We start from the raw sequence: 6883 nt of genomic DNA, 5'->3' as shown, positions 1-6883 counted from the left end.
TTCCTCTGCGTATTAGGACACTGCCTCTCAGATTAGGGCTGTGACCTCTTAGCACAGTCACCTCTGAACTCAGAAGCACCACTCCGCTCAAGCCAGGGTCCCTCAGGCGTCCAGCACACACAGCCTGCTGTTGCTCTGCCCCCCTGGACTCTCAGCTGGCAAGGACATACAAAGTGGCCACTGGAGAGGAGCTTCATCCCCCAGACCTACCCATGAGCTACCCGGTGCCCTGCAGCCTCACCAAGATGCAAGTTCAGGGAAACCCACTGGCCCACATGTCCCACCTGCCTTTGGGATCCTCTGGGTCCCCACAGGTCACACCAAGCTTCTCTGCCAGGCCCATGTCCACCCCATGTGGCCTCCCACTGGACCAGCCCATAGGACCCACCTGGATTCAGTGCCCATATCTGCCCCTCAGCACAGAGGGCTCTTTCTGCTCCAAAGGGAGGGTCCAGCATTGTGGGTGCTCCAGGAGACCCCATAAAGAGGCCCACAGTCACCTAGGGGTGCCCTCAGACTCCAGCAGCCTCTGTCCACACAGGGCTGAGGCCCTGGCCTGTCATGAGCACCTTGCTTACGCGGGTCAAGTCCTGGCCTTAGAACCACTGAATCTTAACCACCTCCTCGAGGCCCGTCCAGGCAGTCCAGGCAGACGGGACCGAATTCCTGGGGGATCGCCAAAGGGCCTGGTGTCCTTTCCTCAGGAAAGTGGCCCAGGGCGAGGGAGGGCGCAGCTGAACGCCTTCTCTCTGGGAAGCACGCCTGTGAGGGGCTCTGTGGGGTGAGCACGGTGACGTCCCTTCAGGGCCATTTCCCACTGACCGTGGCTTTGCTTTAAAAAATACCTAAGTGGAGTGTTTTCCCCAAAGAACTAAAAGCAGGTGTTTGTTCAAACAAAAACTCACACGCAGATGTCCACACCCCACATCCTCAGGACCGGGCAAAGTGGGAGAGTGCCCAGCTGCCCCACAGATGCAGGGACAATAAGCCACTGGCCATCCACTCAGGGACTGCTGCTCAGCCTTGAAAGAAGAGGCTTCCGGTCCTTGAAAATGACACTTAGTGAAAGAAGCCAGGCCCAGGACACACGTGGTGTTGTTTCTTGTGGAATGTCCACAACAGCACACCGTAGGACGGGGGGCTGCGGCGGGGGGGGAGGAAACAGGCCCTGCCCACGGGCAGGGGTCCCCATCGCAGGTGAAGACGCTGTGGGAACGGGACAGGGCAGGTGGCTGCTCAGCAATGACTGCCACAGGAGTGGCCAGCGGTCCCTGTTGAACGTGCCCGGTTCTTACAGGTCACTATTCCCAACTCACACAGCAGTTTTTAAATTAAAGATGATTAATTTCGTGTTATGTGAAATTTATCTTGGTTTTTAAAGAGCTTCTGCCCCTCGTGGGACACCTGGTGGTAAGCAAGCGGGGACCCAGTTGTGACGTTCCTGGTGGCCTTCGGTGCTGCTCCAGCCACTCATCTCACCCCAGGCTCCACCCCAGTCCCTCTGGACCCTGGAGAAGGGGACAGAAGGGTCCCTTCCTTTCCCTGAGCAGTGTGTGGGGGTGGGGGGGCACCGACGCTGCGGGAGGAGCCTGCCCTCGTCCCACCCTCTCCCGCCAGGTGGGGGTCAGGTGTGTCTCAGGCAGCTCCGCCGCCCCCCCCCCACAGTCGCTCTCAGGAAGCACCCCCCAGGAGGACCCTGGCCCCCACACAGGGAGGAGCCGAAGCCACGCGGGCCATGAGCAGGGCCCCGGCAGCAGCTGGCACTCGTCTCCTCCACTGCATGGCCCCTGGCCTGAGCCCAGCGCTGGCCAAGACCCCGCTTCTGCAGGGAAGGTGGACCCCCTGCCCAGGGAGGCCCAGGCCAGCCCACCTCCTCCCTGAGTCACCCTGTTTCTCCAAGGTGGTGGGCTCTCCCGAGACGCGCACCCTCCTCAGCGAGCAGAGGCTCGCGGGCGGCATGGCTGGAAGCTTCCTTTGTGGCCAGCCTCCGACCTGCTGCCTCGTGGCCTCTCTCCTGGGGGCAGGTTCCCATGTGTGACGCGCCTCTGCTGCTCCGGAGCAAGGGACCCATGGGACGTTCTGTGAGGACGACGGGGCCTTCTGTTCTCTAAGTGGGGACAGGAAGATGGTAATTCCTGAGGTGGGAGAGAAAACTGGCGGCAGAGCAGGGTCCCCAAGCACCTGAGGGCAGAGCTGGGGGACATGGCCTCCCACCCCAAGGGCTGGTGCCCACAGGAATCCCCGGGGAGGGTGCCACAGCCACCCAGTGAGGGCAGGCGTAGGGGACAGGAGCGCTCAGCCCTCTTCCTCCTTTAGGAGCTCCTCCTGAGGTCCCCAAAACCCTGGGTGCCGCCCTGTTCTCACTGCAGCCCAGGCCCCGCGCCTGGCCCGGGAGGCAGCTGTCCCTGCCGCAGTCTGGCTGGGCACAAAATCACGAGCCACCACACACCTTGTAGATTCAAACAGCACTTCTTTATTCCCGAACTCACACCGGCACTCTACAAGCATGTTCTGGGGGAAATCCACTGGCACTCTACATCCCAAGTACTCTCTCGATCCCGGAGAACTCAACGGGAACTCAAGGAGCGGTCGGGTGGGCGCCTGAGGCAGCAGGATACGCCCTATTCCCAGCAGGAATCACCTTAAACCTGGAACCGCCCTAAACCCTGATCCGCCCTAAACTCGGATCCGCCCTGGTCCTTGAGCAGGGTCACCTTACTCAAACTTCATGCAATGTCACTGCAAATGACCTGGGTCCAAGGCAAGCCCATGTCCACAATGGAGAGTCCTTCCTCTAAGCAACATGGGGTAGGCCTACAAGGAAACTGCCATGTGTCATACCTACTTAGCTATGGCTCTCAGCATGTTCCCGCCTTTCTCAGCAGGCAGCAGTCCCCAAAGGAGCCTCCCCGTGCGGACCGGCACATGCGTGTGCACACGCCTACCTGGGCACACGTGCAGGAGCCTGACGCACATGCACTGACCCCTGCTGACCTCGTGCTACTGGCCCTCCTGTGCCCTCCTGCCACCTCGGCCCTGCTCCCAGCCCACTGCAAGGACGTGCTGGGCACTGCAGCCACCCAGGGCCTTGCCCATGCCAGGCAAGCGCCCCCCACGAGCTACCCCCAGGCCCCTCACAGGATCTTTCTAACAACATGTTCAATGAGGAAGGCCAGAGAGGTTTTTAAGAGACATAAAACAGGGAAATATTTGCAGAGAGGTGAAAGGCTCCTCCACAGAGCGTCTCCACGGACCACCCTGAGGCTGGGGAGCGTCTCCAGAGGCTGAGAGGCTAGCGGTTGGCTTTCTCTTGCTGCATTTGTCCTTTCTCTGCCGGGGAGGGACGCTGAGGGCCGGGGAGGGACACTGAGGGCCGCAGCCCTGTGCCTGCCTCCTCCCCTGGATGCCGTTGTCCTTCTGAGTCCCCCAGGATGAGCACAGGTGGGCCGACCTTGCCGTCCCCCCACCTGAAGGGCAAGGGCTGGGGGGGGGAGGCGGGCGCAGCCCCCCCCAGCCAGCTCTTCACTCCTTATTTATCCTACAAGTTTTATTGATCGTCCCCCTGTGCCAGACGTGTGCATCCATCACACGAAGCTTGCCTTCAGGTCGGAACATTTAAACCAATTAATTCTCTGGTTGCCTGAATCAATCATGACGGAAAAGCAGCTCTGAATGCCGGCCTGAGTGCAGGAGGCTCTAAGAGACAGGCTCTCCTTGCAGGGGGGGCTCTTCTCTCCATAATAAATACATTTTACACAAAAATATCAAACCTCCTGTGCTATTTGCTGTCAAAATTCAGAGCCTGCTTCTCTTTTCCTGAAAGATCAATTTAAAGCAGTGTTTTGGGAACACGTGGGGCTGGCCTCGGTGCTGGGTGAGCTCTAGCCATGGGTAGCCACGGATGCCAACAGCCCCACCCAGGCTGACCCTGCAGCTGTGGCCGGCCATCGATCATCACGTGTGTCCAGGGAGGCCGCATCAGCTCCAGGTGAGAACTTTCTTTGGGGCTGGTTGGAAAAACCGGGTGCGGTCCTCCGGCATGGGCAGGTCCTTCTAAAGGACCCCACCGGGCAGGTCTTGGGAGGAGGGTGCCGTGGGCAGGATTCTCCACCTGGGGAAGTGCTGCTCCAGGTCTACCTGAGGCTGAGCTCCGCCCCCTGCCATCTTCACCAGCCTCTCCTCCAAGGTGCTCTGAAGGTCTGCAGCAGAGCTTCACCCAGGGCCAGCGGGCGGCGCTGCCAGAGCAGGACCAGGCCAGTGCCTCGGGTCCCTCCTGGCCCCTCCACCCTGATGGACTTCCCTCCCAGGCAGCACCTGCAGGGCACCGGCCTGGGGGACAGGGACCCGGGGAGACTCTGCTGGGCTCCTCCTAGAGGGAAGCTGGTGAACCTGCGGCTGCTGCTGGCGGCTTCCACGGGAGGGGTCTGCGCATACTGCTTGGCTCAGGCTGCCATCGCAGGATGTCCCCTCTGGCTCCGGGGACACCTGAGGAGCAAGGAAGGTCCACACTGGGGGCACTGCCAGCACCTGCCCAGCTCAGCCGCACGACAGCCATAGCACAGGGCTGACCCAGCCATGGGGTGCTGTGTGCGGGAGCGGGAGAGCATGTGTGTGTATGTGAGTGTGTGTGAGTGTGTGTGAGCATGTTGTATGAGCATGTGTGAGAGCGTGTGTGAGCATGTGTGTGTGTGAGCATGTTGTATGAGCATGTGTGTGTGAGCATGTTGTATGAGCATGTGTGTGAGAGTGTGTGTGTGAGCATGTTGTATGAGCATGTGTGTGTGAGCATGTTGTTTGAGCATGTGTGAACATGTGTGAGAGTGTGTGTGAGCATGTGTGTGAGTGTGTGTGTAAGTGTGAGCATGTTGTATGAGCATGTGTGTGAATGTGTGTGTGAGCATGTTGTATGAGCATGTGAGTGTGTGTGTGAGCATGTTGTATGAGCAGGTGTGAGAGTGTGTATGAGCATGTGTGTGTGTGAGTGTGAGCATGTTGTATGAGCATGTGAGTGTGTGTGAGTGTGAGTATGTTGTATGAGCATGTGTGAGAGTGTGTATGAGCATGTGAGTGTGTGTAGTGTGAGTGTGAGCATGTTGTATGAGCATGTGAGTGTGTGTGAGTGTGTGTGAGCATGTTGTATGAGCATGTGTGTGAGTGTGAGCATGTTGTATGAGCATGTGTGAGAGTGTTATGAGCATGTGAGTGTGTGTGAGTGTGAGTGTGAGCATGTTGTACGAGCATGTGTGTGAGTGTGTGTGTGAGCATATTGTATGAGCATGTGAGTGTGTGTGAGTGTGAGCATGTTGTATGAGCATGTGTGAGAGCGTGTGTGAGCACGTGCGTGTGTCCTAAGGACACCTAGGCAGCTGCCATCCCTCTCAGCAGTTTCGAGTGACCGCACAGACTCCCCAGGGCAAAGTCTTCATGGAACACCTGAGCCCAGAAATCATTCACTTACACCCCAACATCTGTACTCGGGAAACTGGCCGGAATCAAAATGGAGTCCCCTGGGTCAACTGAACAGAAAAATCAGTAAAGCCAGGGATGTGGCTCAGTGGTTAGGTGCCTCTGGGTTAATCCCCAGCACCAAAAAGAAGGACTCCCTCTGCCCCAGCCGCCCGTCCTATCACAGTGGCCGCTCCTGGGCGGGCTCACCAACTTTGGGGGTCTGGGTGGCTTTGGGTATGGCAGACCCTTCGACTGACAAGGCCCCACTTCCCCACCCCCAAGCTGCACTCCCCTAAAGTTAAGACGTTATAATAGGAATTCCTAAAACCAAGAAAACTCCCAAAATTTCTTTCATGAGAAATGATTATAGATTTTAGCTAAAAAAAAAATAAAACTGCCAGCCAGGCGCTCAGGAGGCTGAGGCAGGAGGATCCAGAGTTCAGAGCCAGCCTCAGCAACTTAGCAAGGCTCTAAGAAACTTAGCAAAATCCTGTCTCTAAATAAAATACAAAAAGGAGCTGGGGGTGTGGCTCAGTGGTAGAGCTCCCTGGGTTCAATCCCAAGAAACTAAATAAATAAATCTTAAAGATAATCTGTCAGAGTTCTCAAAGGAGGTCAGGCAGAGTGAAGGGCATCCCTGGTGAAGGTGTGTCCATGGCCTGCCCTCACGTCCACAATCATCACCACTGTCACGGGTGGCCTGGAGTCCTGTCCCCGTCCCACCTGCGGGAAGTTGGAGCCTTTCCTGTGGGCCCTTGGCCCTCTAGAGGCTGGGCCAGGACTGGCTAGGGACCTGGGGGCATCCTCACCTCGTGTCCACAGCACAGCCTGTCCTGGTCACTCAGTTCCCTCCAGTGAATACAAACGTTGAGGCTTTTGAAATTTCCTCCTAGACTTTGATCCTCCAAATTCTCCATGATTCCTAGACTACTCTTATGGGCTGGGAAAGCCACCCAAGTATAACTAGAGTTCGTACCTCCCCTCCTGGACAGAGCCTGCCCTGGAGCCTGGCCTGGTCAGATACCCCGGGGCACTCTGACTTGCTGTCCAGCTGCATTGAAATGAAGCAAGTATAAAAAGCACCCGGAGGTCACTGAAGAGAACACGCGCAGTACACAGGATTAATGGAACCCAGGACAGTGTGTCGCAGTGAGCGCGCAGGCAGCTCAGGGAACCCAGGGCACCGTTAGCTTGGGTTTGGATCTTGCACTGCAGGAAGCCAGATGCAAGTTCCACGCTTCATGACCCTTGGCCGCCATCCACACCACCTCGCTGGCCTCAGGGAAGGGACGGGGCATGGGAATTTCAAGTAGACCCATAGCCACACACAGACGTTTCTCAGGGCGACAAGGGGTGAGCCTTTGTCTCTTGGAGGAACCAAGGAGATCCTCATCTTTCCAACCAACACACCCTGGCTGTCCAGGGTGGGACCCTG

The sequence above is a fragment of the Marmota monax genome, unplaced genomic scaffold (assembly GCF_021218885.2).
Source record: "Marmota monax isolate L192 unplaced genomic scaffold, Marmota_monax_Labrador192_F-V1.1 WCK01_AAM20220418_F8-fsc00167, whole genome shotgun sequence".
Classification (NCBI taxonomy): domain Eukaryota; kingdom Metazoa; phylum Chordata; class Mammalia; order Rodentia; family Sciuridae; genus Marmota; species Marmota monax.
This window is presented reverse-complemented; position numbering follows the sequence as displayed.